At 45.1% G+C, this 19,837-nt stretch overlaps 1 protein-coding gene across 4 annotated transcripts in view; it reads left to right on the top strand.

The window, feature by feature from the left end:
- Positions 1 to 3,326: 3,326 nt before the first annotated feature.
- LOC133275273 (transcriptional repressor CTCF-like) overlaps positions 3,327 to 19,837 on the top strand; it is a 47,400-nt gene continuing 30,889 nt past the window's right edge. For 2 of the 4 annotated variants that reach the window (XM_061465127.1, XM_061465124.1), the window contains exons 1-2: positions 3,327 to 3,464; positions 11,746 to 11,862. The gene's annotated coding sequence lies outside the window, so the exon portion shown is untranslated. Of the gene's footprint in view, positions 3,465 to 6,935; positions 7,171 to 11,745; positions 11,863 to 19,837 lie in introns of those variants that run through there. The other 2 variants (XM_061465125.1, XM_061465126.1) reach the window with 2 other exon arrangements.

The raw sequence follows: 19,837 nt of genomic DNA, 5'->3' as shown, positions 1-19,837 counted from the left end.
TAAGCATTATTCAACATAAGCATTATTCAGAGTAGGATTTAGGGCCCAGGTTACACATGCTAATGTATGCTACATTTGCCTGGTAGCTTTGTTGCTTGCCAAGCGGATTGGGGTAAAGCCTAGGCTGCTGAACAGCTTTTACTCTGCCCTGCAATGACATATAAAGAGGCAAAAATTTGGGGGAGGATCATTAATATTGGTTTCAACTATAACAGCCTTATAATGTGTTAGTCCTACTAGCATGTGTTTGTGTTGAGGTTTCTTTATATTTAGACTTCTCTCTGAATCCCTGGCCTTATTGTTCTCCATGGATTGATAGGCAAGTAAAAAACACAGCTCCCTTCCAACGCATCTTATTTTTAAACTATTAATGTTTTAACCTATCACTCAAGCTCCATTTCACATATTTTTATGGCAAGAGGATACAAAGAGGATGCAGCACAAGTTCACTGAGTTCTCCCCTCAGCTTGCCTGTCAGTCAGCTACAGGTCTGTGACAATGCTACCAGAGATGAGAAAGCATGTTAAACCCAGAAGATTCATAGGAAACTACAGAAAATGAAATACAGCCCCTGTGCTTTCTCATAAGAATTCACACTGGATGCCGTGGCTAGTTCCACCTTTGGAGGTAAGAAGGGGAAAATTGTGGACAGACAGAAAACGCTGTGGAGTCAGGCTTCTGATGGATATGGCCCAACCATGTTGGCTTCCCTAGAAGCTTCCTACTAAATCCCTGGCACCACATTCACCCTTCCTGCAGCACTGAAACTTGAGCAGTTTGTCCCACTGGATTACAAGCTTGGTAAGCCCAAGGTCCTTTAAAACCACCAGGCAAACACCACCTAATTCCAGTAACTTGTTGGTAAATTGCCCCTACAACATTCCTAGTGATTAATTCATAATATTACTGACTCCTCTCCCAGTTTAAGCTTTGGTCTTTCAACCAACAAACGTCTCTTTTGCACAGGAGAAGGCACAAATTTCAGTGTGGGCTTTTGCCATGGCCTTATCATCCTCAGGAGCCCCTTCCCCTGGAGCTGTGTGGCACAGCCTCCTGCTCCTCTCGGCCTGAGTTTTCATATAATCAAATAATCAGTAGTAGTAGCAATCAGCTCCTCTCCCCAATGGCCTGCAGCTCTCCCAGCCCAGATCCTGCAGCAAGACACATATAAACCCAAGAGGAAATCGTGTTGGAGAGCACGTTGGACAGCCAGGAGGTTTCTGAGCAATCCCTGCTCCTGAGATGGGAAGCCAATGAGGTTCCATGCTCTGAGACTGGCACTTCCATGCTTCATCCCTGTGGAAGAGAAGATGCAGGAAGACCTCCTGACACCTTCAGAGCTGCACTCTGCTCCTGAAGCTGGCACCACGAGATGGCATCTCAGGAGTTTTACCCTCATCCTGCACCTCTTCTGCTTGTCCTGAGCTGCTGGTCCAAACTGGTCCCTGATGGGAAGGGTGTCCCTGGAGGAAAGTGGTGGCAGCCAAACAGGCAGACATGGGGTAAATATGGTTGCTAAAAGCCACCAGTGGGGCAGGGGTAGCAGAGGGGGAACATGTTGATAGCACAAGTTCTGCCACATCCTCCCCATGCAAGTGATGCTCCTCTGAGCCTTAGGACAGAGGAGGAGCCCTCTTCACATGCCACTAACATACATGTGGATGCCACCAGCCCCAGGCCATGGCTCCAGCCAGTCTCTCTCACCAGTGCCCATTACCGGGGGACAATCACTTCCTCATGCCCTGCTGGCTATGCTATTTCTGATACAAGCCAGGATGCCATTGGCCATCTTGGCTGCCTGGGCACAAGCTGGCTCATGTACAGCTCTGTCAATCAGCACCCCCAGGTCCTTTTCCATGAGCAGCTTTCCAGCCACTCTTCCTCATGCCTGTAGCATTGCATAGGGTTGTGGTGACCCAGGTGCAGGACTCAGTACTAAGCCTTACTGAACCTCATACTGTTGGTCACAGCTCATCAATCCACGCTGGAGGGAAGGATGCCATCCAGAGGGACCTTGACACACTTGTGAGGTGCGCTGATGCCAACCTCATGAAGTTTAACCATGACAAGTGCAAGGTCCTACACCTGGGTCGGAGCAATCCCAGGCACAGCTACAGGTTGGGCAGAGAAGAGATTCAGAGCAGCCCTGTGGAGAAGGACTTGGGGGTGTTGGTTGATGAGAAAATGAACGTGAGCCGGCAGTGGGTGCTTGCAGCCTAGAAAGCCAACTGTATCCTGGGCTGCATCAAAAGGAGTGTGACCAGCAGGTTGAAGGAGGTGATCCTGCCCCTCTACTCAGCTCTTGTGAGACCTCACCTGGAGTATTGTGTGCAGTTCTGGTGTCCTCAACATAAAAAGGACATGGAACTGTTGGAACAAGTCCAGAGGAGGGCCACGGGGATGATCAGGGGACTGGAGCACCTCCCATATGAAGACAGGCTGAGAAAGTTGGGGCTGTTCAGCGTGGAGAAGAGAAGGCTGCGTGGAGACCTCATAGCAGCCTTCCAGTATCTGAAGGGGGCCTATAGGGATGCTGGGGATGGACTCTTCATTAGAGACTGTAGCAACAGGACAAGGGGTAACGGGATAAATTTAAACAGGGGAAGTTTAGACTGGATATAAGGAGGAAATTCTTTCCTGTCAGGTTGGTGAGGCACTGGACTAGGTTGCCCAGGGAGGTTGTGAATGCTCCATCCCTGGCAGTGTTCAAGACCAGGTTGGACGAGGCCTTGGGTGATATGATTTAGCGTGAGGTGTCCCTGCCCATGGCAGGGGGGTTGGAACTAGATGATCTTAAGGTCCTTTTCAACCCTAATTATTCTATGATTCTATTCTATGCAGATCCCTCTACAGAGCCTTCTACCCTCCAGCAGATGAACACTCACGTCCAACCTAGTGTCATTTGTAAATTTACTGAAAATGCCCTTGATCCCTCTTGCTTAAGTGTAGGGAGAAGTGTTAGCTCAGGTGAAGCTAAGGGGGGAAGAGGAGGGGGGAGGGGGGGGGAAGGGGGGGGGAAGAGGGGGGGGGAAGAGGAGGGGGGAAGAGGGGGGGGGAAGGGGGGGGGAAGGAGGAGGCGGGGAGGAGGGGAGGAAGGAGGGGAGGAAGGAGCTGAGCTGAACTTGCTCCACCCCGCGTGACAGATGGACGCACGCACACGTTTGAAGTTAGCGCGCGCCCCACGACCTCGCCTGCTTCTAACACGCCCCGTGTGATGTCCCCTCCCCTTTCCACCCCGGGCTGGCGGGTCCACGAGCAGTCGTGTTGGCGCACGCGCACTACCGCCGCCCGCAGCCATTTTGTGTCTGAAGCGACGGTGGGAGTGATTAAACCGCGAGTCTGGCGCTGGGTGTGGGGTGGTGGTTGAGGTAGTTCCGTGGGGTCTGGGGGGCTAGGTGCGGGGCCGGGCCGGGTCGGCGGGGCCTCGGCGGCCGGAGCGAGTTCCGTGCAGGGTGCGGGTGCAGGTAAGCGGTGGCGGGGAGGTTTGCAGTCGCTTTCTCCGGCCTCTAGGTGTCACGATGGGGCTCCGGTTCAGGCTAGGGCCCCGCAGCGGCCGTCGCAGGGGAAGCAGGGGGGCTTTGTCTCCCTCTATCGATCCCAGGGCGGCCGGTGCTTGCCTGCCACCGCTGTCATTCCCCACAGCGCGGCGCTGGGCCGAACGGACTTCCCTTCCTGTAGTCCATTTCCTGCCGTCTATTTCCACCCGCCCAGGCCGCTAGCGGCCCCGACTCCATTTTCTTTTCTTTGTCTTCTCCAACGCGCCGCTGGCTCTGATGACCGCCTCTTCCCTATCACGCGAGCCGCCGGCCCTCCTCTTCACTTCTCGTCCCTTCCTCCCCTCCTTCCCTGCTGGGCTGGGCCTGCTCCGCTTCGTATCTCCCTCCTTTCTACTCCTTCGCGCCGCCTTAGCTCAAATCTTTGCGGGAGTTCGTCTCGGCGCTCTCTACCCGCTGCCTCCCTCGGTGTTTGGCCGGCTCCTGACATCAGGGTGGTGGCTGCGTATCCCGCTCCTGCCGGCTGCCGCCTCCCTGCGTTGCTGTGTGCTGCTGACTGAGAGGCGCTGCGAGGCGCTGCGAGGGACTCGAGCTCCCTCTGCAAGGCAGGCTGAGCAGCGCCATGCAGCACCGGGACGTGGGCACGGCTGGGGGGCGCCCCCGCTCTCGCCGCACTGCCCAGCCGACAACCGCCCCTTCTTCCCCCCAGCCCAGCTCCGCTCCCCGTCACCGCCGTGCCCGGGGAACAGGAGTCCCCCCCACCATACCCCGCCATTTCGCCAGGCCCCTGTGGTGTCTTCAGGCACACCTGGTTGACAGGCTTGTTTCGACATGGGCCGTGGGGCCCTCGAGGTAGCGCCTGGGCGGCCGCCGTCGCACTCCCGGTTAGGGCCGGAGCCCGAAAGCGCGGCACAAACCACGGGTTTATTCTCTCTTTTGCATGGGGGGTGGGAGCACAAAACTGGGTTCTTTTTGTGATGCAGAAAACTAAATCGCATATGCTCTGTTTCTAAGCAGTTGGCATTTTGTTCTTTAAATCAACTTCGGTTTTCTTCAGTAAATGTATTTACACGGTGTCAGAATTCGCCTTGCCTTAGCTTTTACGAAATGACTGATACAGGGGGTTTGTCACGTTGTGTGGATCCTTTTCTGTTCAGTGCAATCCTTAGCACTTGCCTGTTGATGAGAATGAGCTCGCTTTCCTGTTTGTGACTTATTTTTGGTTTGGGTGGGGTGTCTTTTTGGTGGGGTGTTTTTTGTGGTGGTGTTTTTTTGGCTTTTTTTGGTGTGTTTTCTTTGCGGTATTTTTTTCTTATTCAGTCTTCCTCCCTTAAATAAATGTAAGGCTGCTCCTCACCTCCTGCTGGTTACTGAATTCTGGTAACAAGCTCCAGAGGTGTTATTAGAAGCATCTGAAATACTGTTTACTGCTTAGTGTATGTGTGTTTTGTTTCAGTGCAGGAAGTGCATAAATATTTTACCACGTTCCAGTTTATTCTGCTTCTGCAGAGCCTGCTGAATTTGTGAGAGTCCCTTGGGTATAAGAAATAACTCTATATTGTTCTTGCTTAAGCTGTACCTTATGTTTTACTTTAGAACAGAAGACATCATTAGAACTGAAGGAAGGAGCAATTTTAGCATAAGGGCAAAACAATGTTGGATTTTGGTTTTTGGTGTTTTGGTTGATAATTTTTTTCTTTTTTTTTTTTTTTTACTTCCATTTTGCTTTGCTTCTGGATGTACAGGGCTACCTTAATTTTCATGTCTACTCACTATACATGGAAAGGATGTTAGGACTCACAGAATGGCTTCATTAACACTCTTGAAACTGAGTTCCTACAGCCTCGATTGGGCCTGCAGCCAAAATAATACAGTGAAGCTCATCCAGTTTGGACAGAACTTGGGACAGCGTCACTCCAGTTTTCTGGCAGCTCTTGATGAAGTGCAGGGAAAGAGTTATTTCAGAAACTGCTTTCCTTAGTAGCAGGCTGTGTCTTGAATATGAATAGTGGCTAATCTGTGTGTGTTGTTCCCAGCTCTTGTGCCTGCAGTTTGATACCTGCCTGATGCAGTGCCATTGCTCTTGTTTTGAAAATGCCAGAAGCTGACCCCTGTTTAGTCAGCATTTACCTAAAAATTTAATTATATGTGATTACTAACTTCCTGAGGAATTTCTGCATCAAGCCTACTCTGGCACTTAATTTCTTTCCCTTAGTACTTCATGTCCAAGGTCTCCTGCTTTTCTGATTAAGGTTTTTGGAAGTCAGATATTGAGCATTATTAGGTCTATCTACTCTCTGAGAAGAGCCGATCTATTCCTTGCCCTTATCCCTCATACTTTAACAGATTCTTCATCGCTTGTAACAGCAAGCTGTGTTGAACTGTGACCTCTGGATAGCTTTTCCTGCTGTCTGAACGCTTTTGTACATCAGCTATTTCATATATATATCTTAATTATACTTGCATAAAAACTCCATCCTGGCAACTCTTGCTGTTCCTACAGAAGTAGGTACCATTACCAGTGAGGTAATGCTTTAAGGGAGTAACAGAGCATTAGGATTGCAAATACTGCTTCCTCCTGTATTTGTACATGCTCTAGAAATAGGTGTAAGAGAAATAAGGAACAGCTGCTGCTATTACCTGTACCCATGAAGGCACACACAGAACTGCTGGTCTTCAGCTTCCATACTGAAGCTGCAAGAAACCAAAGCTTTGACTCAGTGTTTGTATTGTTTGTGTTGACTTACTGAACTCTACTGATTTGTTTGCTTAATTTTAAACCTCTGCTCATCCCTCTGGCTGTAGTTCAGATGCTTGGTGTCCAGTCTTTGTACTAAACCTTGAAATACAATATTAAGCTCTACTGCTCTACAATGCTACCTGATCTTAGAGATGCACACAGAATCAGGAAATGTCCCTTTTTTTGTTTAAAGTTTACATTTACTACTTATAAAAATTGTTCAGAATGTGGCTTTTGTTCTTTCAGATTTTTTTTTGCTGAAACTTAGAATCTTTGTCCTGTTATGACTGTAGATGTCACCTTTTTTGTACTGAAGGATATTTGAATTTCATTTAAAACACTGTTCTGCTGCTTGTCCCACTTCTCTCCAATAATCCATAATTTTTCAGGAATTGAGATACTTATTCTAGACACATTTGATATGAAAACTAAATAGTAGGTGCTCAGCTGAGTGTTCTCAGTATTTTCTGATTAACAGAACCTTGAAAAGAATAGAATAAACATGATGAGTAGGGAGTCTTATGTTTTAGATTGTATTAACATTCAAGTAACTGTACACTGAACAACTAGAGTTTGGTGTCTAAATTAAATTTAAAGTGGAGTTATAAATTATAGATTATAAAAACTTTGAAACTATCAAGTTTTAATGTTTTTTCAGTATGGTTCTTAACAGGTGAAATACAGAAGTAGCACAGAGGCAACTCTCAGGAACAGCACAGTTAACATGTGTTACTTAAGGGAGATCTGTGATAGAATGGATTCCTAAAGAATTACTCTTTAACTATCCCTGCAGATAAAGTTGTGGGTCATAAATGTTTAGAGTTGCATTTCTTACATAAAGCTTTGTTTTTAGAGACCCTTCAGTTCCAGCCTTCCCACTTTTTGCTGTCAGCTCTCTGAGGATTTCAGTGTGCTGTGTGGAGGTGATATTAAGAGGTAAGGCACTAGAAGTGCAGTGATCAGTTAGGTTATGCTGACCGGGTAACATAGGGGAGGGCTACTGTACTGGTAGCAGTGCAGAAAGCTCTGACACAGGCTATTTTCCTTTACACCCCATAGTTCAGGTAGTGTGCTCAAATACATAATTGCTTGGTCTGTCAGCTATCAGCATCGTCTTATTCTTATCCCATAGCAACAAACTGGTGAAGTTTCTAAAGTTTCTTGAATTTCCCTGTAAAGCTTCACTGTTATCAAGAGACCATGAACTAAGTTCAGCTTCTACCAAAAATCTTATTTTACTACTTTTTTTTTTTTCCTTCTCCTTCCCCAGAATCTAAAACTTTCTTGTCAAATTCTAACAAAACAGAAGCTAAATCTTAGATTGTTTGGAGTGTGAAAGACACCTTTGTCTGTATTAATATGCGTCATGATTAGAAGCTTGTATGTGTCTCAAATATCAGGTAAAGTAACTATCTCTAAAGTGGAGGAGAAAGTAGCTTGGTCCAATTCTATAAAGAATACTATTTGCCTTTACTTGGAATATCAAAGTAATCCTTGCTCTCTCTTTCAGGTATTTAGAATTAGGTTGCTGTTTTGCAAGCTTCTGAAATCGCTCTGGTGATGTGTTTTGTTGTTTTGGGTTTTTGGGGGTGTGGTGTGGTTGTTGTTGTGGTTTTGTTGTTTTTTTTGGGTTTTTTTGTTTTTTTTTTGTTGTTTGTTTGGTTTTTGTTGTTGTTTTTTTTTTTTAACAACCCCCAAACACAAACAAAAATATGCTCTAAAATCCCGCCACCAGAGTATATTGGGAAGTGTTTGCCTTGGCCAGTGCATTTTTTTTTTTTTTCTTTTAACACTGGAATATCTCTATCTGATATTGGAAGGAATATTGTACAGTTAATACACTTTGGAACACTAGGGAAATTCCAGGAGGTCAGGGAAGTTCTGATGTGTCAGTTGTAAAGAGATGGAGTGAAGAAACATGGCAGCTAGTAATATATGACTAGTACTACACAGTGTTAGTACATCTATAGTTTATCAGTTCTCCCATTTGTTCTTAGTACAGGATTGAGTTAAGGAGAGGAGAGTATGTAATTAATCCTAGTAGATAAGGCTTTAAGGAAAAAAGCTTATTAAACTTATAACTTGACATTGTTAAAGGTATTTCTCTTGATGTTGAGGACCATAGGGGATACAGAAAATCACTGAGTATCAGTAAATGCCATTCAGTTCAGGATAGTTCAGGAACAGTCCAGGGGGTCTACAAGTCTGAATAGTTTCCATGGATGTTCAGCAAAAACTGGTAATGGCTTGTCACAAATTGTTTTCATTCCCGATTTTGTTGGTGTGAAATATCTGATTTAAAACTCCTGCATGATGAAACTGTGGTTCATGGAGAGGCAATCAGCACTAAGGTGTAGCCATTGCTATTGTCAGGTGATGTAGATCCATTGGGATGTGTGTGCTAAGACTGCTGTTGTATAGCTATACACCTGGGAGCAAGGCAGTTCAGCCAAGTTTAAATCGAGGCATGTGGTGTCCTAAATTCAGCATCTGAACTGCATTTTGGAGTCACAGTGGATAAATGGTTTGAACATGAGTTTCCAAGGTGATGCTGTGACCTTGGAGCTAATGTAGTTCTCAAATGCATTAATGGAATTAGTAGAAACTCTTGCCTGTGTGGGGTGGGTTGAAGTCATTGCCAGTGTACTATGTGCAATTCTGGCATCAGCACTTAAATGTGTGCCAGCCCCCTTCCCCACCCCCAATTACTGTCTGCAAGGGAAATTGTTTTCCAATTTGATGGAAGCCTAAGTAGTAGTGACATGCAGTGAAGTAGTAAGAATTTACTGTGCAGTTTCTTGTCAAAACTGAGAGGTAACTTCATTAAGAGTCCTCAGCTATCTCCCTGGCAAGATAATACTGGATATTAATGAGCTTTTTTTAAATCTTGCTGACAAACATAACAGGAACTTATAACTTCAAAGATAAGTTCAAATTAAAAGATTTAAGTTTTTCACAGTGAAGGTGATTAACCATTGGATTATGATATGAAGAACAGCTGTATATTTCTGAATTTCTTAACTTTGAATAAAGATTGTGGGGAAAAAAAAAAGTCTGAAAGTTGTTTCAGGCAGCTGCAAGGTACTGAACTTTTGTTTCATATATGTTTGGAGAACTGTAATTCATAAGAGGTCAGACTTGGTGATCAGATGAGAGGTGATCATGCCAAAGAAAAAGGATGAGGAGCAGCTCCTCTTCTCTTTCACTGGCTTCCCTCTTTTTAAACAGAGGTACATTTAGGACTTTTCCTTAGAAATCTAGAACATGATCAAACCATGAAATCTGGAGAAAGCAAGCAGGTACTGATAGATATATAGGAGGTCTGTCAAAATAGTGTCCCATCTATTTGGTCCAAACATGCGACTGCAAAAAATCCTTATCTGTGGCTATAGTATTAGTGAGGTGTTGGTAGGATGTTATTTTTTTCTTTGCAAGGGCATGCTGCTGGCTCGTGTTCAGCTTGCTGTCTGCTGAGCAGCCCTGGGACCTGGTCAGCAGTGCTGTTCTCCAGCTAGCCAGTCCCAAGCCTGTATCACTAAAGGAATTCTCCCTTCCCAATTCACAGCATGGAAAATGCTCAGTGGGGGTGATGCAAGATTATTTTCATTGAATCTGCTTCAGAAAGTATATCTCTGTAAAACCGTTTAATTTTTTTGTTAGATAAAATTATCAAATCATGTTACATATTGCATTTATATGCATGTGTGAAGTTATTTTACATGCAGTAATCCTCATAAAGTGAATGCTGAGTAAAATACTGACTTAATTGGGAATGAAACTAGGGAGAGTAAAGCTGTGGGAGGAGTAAACAACACTTAATTTTGAGCTCTGATAATGCATCATGTGTGGAGACTTGACACAAGTGTGACATTTTCTGAGCTCTCCAGAACATTACAGTGGCCTGATGGTAGGCTGAACATCTGTAGGTGGAGATTGCTGAAAGCTAAAAGTACTTTTCATGCATCACATATATTAAAAAGGGGAGAAGGGGAAAGCGTAAGCTTGAGAACTCTCAGCTGCAGAGGTAAGTTGCATGTAATTCATGTCCTCCTCTGGATGGGAGTTTCAGCAGAAGCACCTGATGCTTGAGTTTGGCAGCTCTGGTTTCTCCAGGCTGTTTGTAAGAAGGCAAATAAGGTAGCTCTGCTGCTACTACTCGTGATTTGCAGCAGCTCAGTCTGTGTCCAGTCTGCTGCTCAGTGGTGTGGTTCCTAGCACTTGCACAAGGACAGCTTTTTAGGCAATTGCAGTGAGTTTTGTGGTGAGCCTGTAGCTTGCAGGAGGAAGAAATGGGGAAAATATATCACAGTTGATGGAAAACCTCTTTTACTAAAAGAGTTTAGGTTTGGAAATAGATCGTCAGGTCCAAAGCCTGAGGTCCCTAATCCCATATCTGGGTGTTGGGATAAGGGTGGTTAACTATGGACAGGACTAATTTCTCTCTCCACACAGTGTTTTGTGCTTGAGCTTTTTGGCGACTGCTGGACTAAATGGACGCTGATCTGTCCTTGTAGGCCTTCTTTTTTATGTTCATGTTGGAGAGTGGACAGTTTTACTTCCCAGCCTATTGATAAAAGCTATACAAGTGAATTGACAGCTCTTGATATGTTGGGAATAACACCAAAGCATTTAGGAAAGTAAAAGTCATGGCTTCCCTGGAATATTAAGGGAACTGTTGTTACCTCATCTCCTCCTAGTTGTGTACTGGAAATTGCATCACCATGCAATGAAGTGGTTGCCTAGATTTGCTTTGTGGGGGCAACTAGATGCAAGTGGATGTGGAGAACTGCAGCTCTGAGTTTTATTTAAGCCTTTGTGGAACTACTCCCTAAAACATGTGGTGTAGTAAAGGCTTTCTGAAAAGGCAGTTGAGATCACAAGTAGTAATGATATTTGTAAACACTTGGATATTCGTAAACTTTTTTACCCTTTTGAAATAAAGCAGTAAACTTTGTATGTTTAAGGTCAGTGTGGAAGGAATTAAAATCTCTCATTGTTTAATGGTGAAAGAGGCATCCTTGCTCTGGACTGGCTCCTGGAAGAGCTTTTCACTGCTGTAGAGCAAGTAGTGATTTTTTTTGGACTGCTTTTTGTGTTGTTCTTCTGTCTCCTTGTATTCAATTTGCAAACCTGTTTCCTTGAAACCTCCTCAAATATCCAGAGTTTTAATATAAAAGCAGGAAATGCTAATGAATTAAAAATGCCCCATTTTGGGTTGCACATACTTGACATAGGTGTAACAATACTATATTTTAAAACAGTAGCTTTCTCTTGTGTGCTAAACTGCTTGCAGTGGAGGTGCAATATAAACTAATTTTGCTTTCCCAGTATGTATGGTGAGAGAACCCTTTAGAGGCACTTAACGAGTTTTCAGATTACAGGTTGGAAAACGTAAGACTGAGAACTGTCTCAGGTGCAGAGGTAAAATGCATATAATCCACTTGGATTTTTGAAAATGAGTTCTTTCAGTCAAAGTTTATCAGATTATTAAAACCTTTTTTCTTTTTGGAGGATGGAAGAAGTTAGTGTTAGCCAGCGTTATTCCTGCTGAGTATATAACTTACTGCCACTTCTGATCTTTGAAGAGAGATTTATCGCTTCCTGTGGCAATACTGAATACTCATAAAGGTACTCATTGATTACTAGATCCTTGCCTACCTTCTACATTAATGCAATCCTTCCTGCTCAGGAATGGCTACTGTTGACTTTTACCTAATCTGAGCTACTAGTGCATAATATGAGCCTAGAGTAGAAACAAAGAATAGTTTGGGTTGGAAAGGACCTTAAGATCATCTAGTTCCAGTCCCCCTGCTGTGGGAAAGGGACACCTCCCACTAAACCATGTCACCCAAGGCTCTGTCCAACCTGGCCTTGGACAACCCATTCCAGTGCCTCACCACCCTCCTTATATCCAATCTAAACTTCCCCTGTTTAAGTTTGAACCCATTACCCCTTGTTCTATCACTACAGTCCCTAATGAAGAGTCCATCCCCAGCATCCTTGTAGGCCCCCTTCAGATACTGGAAGGCTGCTACGAGGTCTCCACAGAGCCTTCTCCTCTCCAGGATAAACAGCCCCAACTTTCTCAGCCTATCTTCATACAGGAGGTGCTCCAGTCCCCTGATCATCCTCGTGGCCCTCCTCTGGACTTGTTCCATTAGTTCCATGTCCTTTTTATGTTGAGAACACCAGAACTGCACACAACACTCCAAGTGAGGTCTCAGAAGAGCAGAGTAGAGGGGCAGGATCACCTCCTTTGCCCTGCTGGTCACACTCCTTTTGATGCAGCCCAGGATACAGTTGGCTTTCTGGGCTGCAAGCGCTCACTGCCAGCTCCTGTTAAGTTTCTCATCGACTAACACCCCCAAGTCCTTCTCCACAGGGCTGCTCTGAATCTCTTCTTTGCCCAACCTGTAGCTGTGCCTGGGATTGCTCCAACCCAGGTGTAGGACTTTTCTCTTGTCACAGTTAAACTTCATGAAGTTGGCATCAGCGCACCTCACAAGTGTGTCAAGGTCCCTCTGGATGGCATTCCTTCCCTCCAGCATGTCAACCAAACCACACAGCTTGGTGTCTTTGGCAAATTTGCTGAGGGCGCACTCAATCCCACTGTCCATGTCAGTGGCGAAGATGTTAAACAAGACCGGTCCCAACATCATTCCTTTAGGGACACCACTTGTTACTGGTCTCCAGCCGGACACTGAGCCATTGACCACAACTCTTTGTGTGCGGCCATCCAGCCAGTTCTTTATCGACTTGAGTGGTCCACCTATCAAATTGTTGTCTCTCCAATTTAGAGACAAAGATGTCGTGTGGGACAGTGTCGAACGCTTTACACAAGTCCAGGTGGATGACATCAACTGCTCTACCTCTGTCCATCAGTTCCATAGCCTCATCATAGAAAGCCACCAAATTGGTCAGGCAGGATTTCCCCTTAGTGAAGCCATGCTGGCTATCACCAACCACCTTGTTGTTTTTCATGTGCCTTAGCATGCCTTCCAGGAGAATCTGCTCCAAGATTTTGCCAGGCACAAAGGTGAGACTGACTGGTCTGTAGTTCCCCGGGTCATCCATTTTCCTCTTCTTGAAAATGGGGGTTATATTACCCTTTTTCCAGTAATTGGAAACTTCACCTGACTGCCATGATTTTTCAAATATGATGGACAGTTGCTTAGCAGCTTCATTCACCAGCTCCTTCAGGACCTGAGGATGGATTTCATCAGGGCCCATGGAGTTGTGTACGTTCAGGTTCTTAAGATGGTCTCAAACCAAATGCTCTGCTACAGTGGGCCTAATGTCTTCATTCTCACAGTCCCTGCATCTGCCTTCCAAGACTTGGGTGGTGTGGTCAGAGCCTTTGCCAGTGAAGACCGAGGCAGAAAAGTCATTAAGAACCTCAGCCTTCTCCAAATCCAGGGTAGCCAGTTCTCCCAATAGCTTCCGGAGGGGGCCTACCTTGTCCCTAGTCTATCTTTTATTTGCTACATACCTATAGAATCCCTTCTTGTTATCCTTAACATCCCTAGCCAAGTTTAATTGTAACTGGGCCTTAGCTTTCCTAACCTGGTCCCTAGCTTCCCAGACAACATCCCTGTATTCTTCTCAGGCCACCTGTCCTTGCTTCCACCTTTTATAAGCCTCTTTTTTCCTTCAAATTTTCCTCAGGAGCTCCTCATCCATCCAAGGAGGTCTCCTGGCCCTCCTGCTGCACTTCCTTCTAGTCAGGATGCAACACTCCTGAGCTTGTAGCAGGTGATCCTTGAATATCAACCAAGAGTCTTGGGCCCCACTGCCCTCTAGGGCTGTATCCCATGGAGCCTTACTAAGCAGGTTCCTGAAGAGGCCAAAGTCTGCTCTCTTGCTTTCCAGAGCAGTGAGCTTGCTGCTTGCTCTTCTCACTGTCCTGAGGATCTCGAATTCTACCATTTCTTGATCGCTGCAACTAAGGCTGCCCTGTAGCATCATATTTCCAATGAGTTTTTCCCTGTTGGTGAGCAGGAGGTCAAGCATGACACCTCTCCTTGTCAGCTCCTCTATTACTTGCAGAAGGAAGTTGTCTTCCACACAATCAAGGATCCTCCTGGATTGCTTGTGCCATGCTGTTGTTCCTCCAACAGATATCAGGGTGGTTGAAGTCTCCCATGAGAACAAGGGCCTGTGAGCATGAGGCTGTTCCTGTCTGTCTACATAGTGCTTTATCTATAGAGTCCTCTTGATCAGATGGTCTTTAACACATCTCCACAATAATGTCCCCCATCGCAGTTCTCCTTTTAACCCTGATCCACAAACTCTGACTGCTCACCTCTCCCCAGACAGAGTTCCGTACTCCAGCCTGTCCCTAACATAAATAGCAACTCTCCCTCCCCATCTGCTGTGCCTGTCTTTTCTGAGGGTCCTGTAACCTTCCATTCCAACACTCCAGTCATAGGAGCCATCCCACCTTGTTTTTGTGATGCCTATTATTTCATACCCCTGTAGATGTGCACATATCTCCAATTCCTCTTTTGTTCCCCATGCTATGGGCGTTTGTATAGAAGTATCTGAGCCGAGCTCCAAATGAAGCCAGCTCATTGGCTGGAGCAGCTGGAATATCTCTACATTGCTCCAAGCATTTATTATAGGTGCTGGCAACTGACTGTGTATGTTGGGATGGAATGATGCCCCCCTCCCCCAACACATCTAGTTTAAAGCTTTCTTTACCAGCCTGTCAAGCCTTCTACCAAAACTGTTCTTCCCCTTCTTTGTCAGACCAGCTCCGCTAGCCCCTAGTAGACCTGGCCTACTAACTTGGGTCCCGTGTTCAAGATACCCAAACTTCTGACTATGACACCACCCTTCTAACTATTTATTAACTTGGCCAATCCTCCTAGCCTTTTTAAGGTCCTCACCTTTATCTGGAGAATTGTTGAAAAGGCTATCTGAGCTCCAGAGCCCCTAACCACCTCCCCCAGGGCTCTGTAGTCCTTTTATGTTCTCCAGGCTACTGCTATCTATATTACTAGCACCCACATGGATCACTAGAAGTGGGTAATAGTCAGTGGGACTTACTAGAGCAGGCAGCCTCTCTGCAACATCCCTGATCCAAGCCCCTGGTAGGCAACCCACCCCTTGAGACTGGGTCAGGCCAACAGATGAGTGCTTTTGTTCCTTTCAAAGTAGAGTCCCTTACTACTATGACCCACTGATTTTCCCTGCAGTATCAGTAGTAATCTTTTTTAGCAGCGGGTCAGCCAGTTGTTCATGATGTGAGTGTGTTTCTTCATCAGCTCTCTGCAGGACAGTAAAGTGGTTCTGGGTGGGACAACAGATTTAGGAGGAAGCCCCTTGCTTTTAATTGTCCTCTTCCTCCTTTTTTTTTTGTTGTTGTTGCTCTTTCCCAGCTTCTTGGGTTAACGGCCTTCTTCTTTCCTCCATGAGCTACAGGGGATGCTTGAGGCCCCTGCACAGTTTGGGCCTGAAGCAAGCATTCCTGTTTCCTCTCAGCTTCCCTGATATCTTGCAGCCTTTTAATAGCATCCCGCAGCTCAGCCACCTGCTGCAGGAGGACCTCCACCAGGGAGCACTAAGTGCAGCCCTGCCCATTGTGCAGTCTCCCTTCACAAGACCAGTGCAGGTGCTCTGCACTGCAGCCTCCCCTCTCAATCAGCTCTGTCTGGGTGCCTATGCTGGCCACTGCCTGGGCAGCCAGAGCAGACCTCCCAGACCGGGCCCTGGTCATACACTCGCTCAACATCCTGCTTGCCTGCCTGCGCAAACTACCTCTACCCGCCCTGGTCTCTTGCGTTCCCTGGGGCAGGTTTTTACCCAGTCAGGGCTGGTTCCACTTCTCCTGGCTCCGCCCCCTATGAGTCAGCTGCTCGTGTCAGCTGAGCTGCTGGCTCTTGGGCAAGTCCTGTCGAGGTCTTGAGGCTCCCTCGGTGGCTCTGAGTTGAGGCTCCTGGATGCTGAGCTTAGGTGTTGAAGGTGACCTCTCTTGAGCTACTCACTTCAGCAATTGACCCAATTAGTTTATACTTGGCTTCTGTAGTGTGTGCTGAAATAGTTTTGTCCTGTTGAATCCTTGTTCTACCAGCGTTTTGACCTACATGAAGAAGAATTTGGCAGCTTCCATGACTGTATGATAGAGCAGTTTATCAAATATTCAGATGTCTGACTTGCTTGACATGACATCTCTAATGTTTTTAGAGGCATCTTCTTTGAGTGGCTTGTGCAAACAAATCCTTAGGGATATTTTCTCCAGCTCCACCAGATTCAAAGAAGGGAGATAGCATTGAATGCTTGTCCTGCTCTGTTATCAGTCTGGCCCTCCCTGGTTAGAAGTACTGGATCCAGAGCAGTTGTTGGGTCATGTTATGTGTTACCATTTGTTCTTGTCCTAGAGCTGCCTCTTCAAGCAGGCTGTCCCATGCTGGCAGCCAGGGAGCCTTTTTAGCCACCTTCTGAAACTCAACATATCATCTCTTGTTAAAATTCTGGAGAAAAGAGCATACTATCATCCTTACTTTTTCAAAGACAGGTCTGTATTTTTCATTAGTTTAGTATTGCTCATTGTGGTCCTGGGCTTTCTCCTGCCTGTTAAAAGTAGTGAGGTCCTTTGTCAATATTGCTTCCACCTTTTCTATCTGAAGTTCACATAGAAGCCTTGTTTGATGTAGATCTTTACAGCCCTTCTTTGACTTCGTGTCACATGTGGGTTTGTGTCTCCTGAACAGTGATACACTAAGCCTGTGCACTTCTAATGCTGTTCTCTTAAAAGCTAGGTGGCTTTGTATAGTCACCACTCTTGTATAGAATTTCAAGAAAATCAGAGTTAGGATAAAAGACTAGCAGTTGGTAAAATGATATTTCCATTCAATGAAGCATGCTCTGCTGAGGAGTCCTGGGGTTTTTGGCCAGTGATGAGACCTCTGAGATGATAGTTCCACACGGGAGGTGTTTGCATTGCATCAAGTGTCTTCTGACTGGAGAAGTCCTTCACTTTTAAGGCTCTTCTGTGTTAATTTACCAGTTGTTAAATTTTAGGAAATAGTTTTTTCCAGGGTTACAGGTCAGGAATAAAAACTTAGCTACTAGCAGTAACTGGTTTATATGCTTACCACCACTGTGTGCAAGCTCTTGCCAGCACAGAACCTGGCAAGGATGCAGCTTGGGTCAGTCAGCAGTGTTAACATGTCCTTAGCAGTGGCACACACCCCATGTATCTTCTGCGCATCCCCTTTTCTGATCAGTGAATGTATAGAGTAGATGTGACTTTTGCAAAGTGTGAAATAGAGATCCATTCCAAATGCTTTTTAAAAGCTTGCTATTGCTGAGCATCTCCAGCTCCCACAAACTTATCAGTGGTGTACTTTGAAGCTGATAAACTATTAAAAGTAGATTTCTAAGGAAAAAAAATAAAAAATGCAGCTGGAACCCAGACTTTGAGTGTCTTGTACTAAATAAATGACAGAAGACCCAGGGAGAAAAGTACTTAAATTCAAAGGGTGTAGAACTAGTGTGAAATTAAACACCGCTTTGTCATATCGCTGCATGCAGCAGGACTCTGTGCCTTGCTTGAGAAGTACTTCTGTGGAGCTGCTTACTGCTCCTGGGGCTTGTAGCATGTATGCACATTGAGGACTGAAAAGTATTACAGATGAGAAGTAATGTATAGTCTTGTAAGTATTTTAGTTCTGTAAACGTATTTTAGTTCTGTAAACGTATTTTAGTTCTGTAAACGATTTTAAGCTTTTAGTTGATAAGGATAACAAAGGTAGCTTTGCAACTCTGCCATGAGCTGGCTATTCTTCCTTAGGAAAACAAGGTTAGAATCATGTTAGAGCAGATTTTGTTACTTTATCAGTAGTGCTGCTTGTTGCATTAACAGTACTGAAAGGGTTGTACTTGGTCTAATCTAAACCCCTTTAACAAGAAAAATTACTTTGGTATTGTAATTTGGTATTCCACAGCATAGGAGAGAAAGACCAGCTGAAGTAGGTATAACCAGCTCCAAAATGTCATATTACACTCTTCACTTGACACAAGGCATACAGAGATTTAGGTTGTAAGAACTGTAAATGCTAAGAAGTTTGAGAAGAGGCAGAGAGAGGAGTTAGTAAAATGAGTTCATTCTTCCTGGTGAAAAGTATTAAAGCCAATTAAGGTGTTTGGGGTTTGTTTTGTTCTTGTAAGTGAAGGGGTCCTCAAGCAGTTATAAATGCTGCTCTTAGAGGTGTGGGGCTACACTTTTTCTGTCAAACAAGCATTACACATTCAAGCAGTGCTTCCCCCTCCTCTTTCTCTTCAGTGTAGTTTCATTCACTAGTATGACTTACCTGCTCCAGAGTGTGTTCTGATATAAAGAGATGCATGAAGAATGGTTAGCATGAAGAGAACAAATCGGTCCAGGCAGAAGTGTCAAGAACCTAAATGTAAATTAAGGGGTTTAAAGTGTGGTATGCATTCCATGTGAGGCAATAGTTTCCTGAGCACTTAAAGCTGACACTGTGCAGGGAGAAACCTTCTGGCCGTGCTTCTCTTGTGGCTGGCCTGAGCGTTGGGCACACCAGAGATGTGGTCTGGATGGAAATAATTTTCTCTTTGGCGGAGTGAGTTCTGTCCTGGATAAGTTTCCTTCCCAGTTAGCTGCAATCTTAGAAATGCTTGTGCTAACATGAGGGATAATTGGGGTGGTGTGGGCAGCTTAAAGGTAGGGATGACTTCTCTGACAGAGTTGAGTGTGTTTGGAAATGAGGCCTTATTCCTGCTGGAAGGGTTTTTTTCCTCTGAGGTCAAGTGCCTTTGTAGGATTTTAATTTTTAATTAATCTACCTTGAAGGTTGATTGTAATGGCACTTTTAGGGCTCAGTGTATGAGAACATTGGGAATGTGAATCCAAGTGAATTAGATGTGTATATAAAATGTATTAAAACTGCAGCATGAGGGCTACTGTACAGGGTTCACCTGGATTTTATTCTGTTTGCATCTGTTCCAACACTTATTAATTCAGTTAAACTTCCCTGTGATCTGTGATTACAAAGCAAGGATGACTTGGGCTCCAGGAGTTTCTTGTCCACTCCCCTTTCTGCCATAGGTGCTTCAAACACTCTCCTGGATTTTCCTGTCCCTGCTGCAGCAACAGTAAACTACACCTCTAGATTTGACAGCCTGACATTAAGTTAACTAAGTGCTGACTTTAGTTTTCCTTATCAGCATCGGGGTGTAATTTGTGATGTGACTTTCAGTTCCTGCATGGGCAGCTGTTGGGTGGGACCCAGGGATGAGTACTTTCTGCTCCTCTGATTTGAAGCCTGAATCCCCTTGTCCAGGCAGAGTGTCACTACTTAATGAGTACTCACAAGAAGATAAAAGGAGTAGCTGTTCCCCAAAAGGTTGTTCTTGGATACTCATTCATCTAGATGAAGCCTTCCAAATGTTTGTTAGCTCACTAAAGTCTCCAGAATGCCATGAAACCTCTTGTACTGGTCTCTTCTTGGGTGTGGTAGGGTCTGGTGTTGTCTTTTTGATACCATGCTGCATCAGATGGCCAAAGAAACCTCCTCTGCTCAGAGTGATTTTTGTTGGTTTTTGTTTGTTTGTTTTTGTTGTTGTTTTTTGTTAAGAA

Source organism: Pezoporus flaviventris, unplaced genomic scaffold (genome assembly GCF_033815535.1).
Source record: "Pezoporus flaviventris isolate CSIRO_AGI_PZ_B2104156 unplaced genomic scaffold, CSIRO_AGI_Pfla_v1 ptg000038l, whole genome shotgun sequence".
In the NCBI taxonomy this organism is placed as follows: domain Eukaryota; kingdom Metazoa; phylum Chordata; class Aves; order Psittaciformes; family Psittacidae; genus Pezoporus; species Pezoporus flaviventris.
The sequence above is the reverse complement of the archived record's forward strand: the minus strand, read 5'-3'. Positions and strand labels throughout refer to the sequence as shown.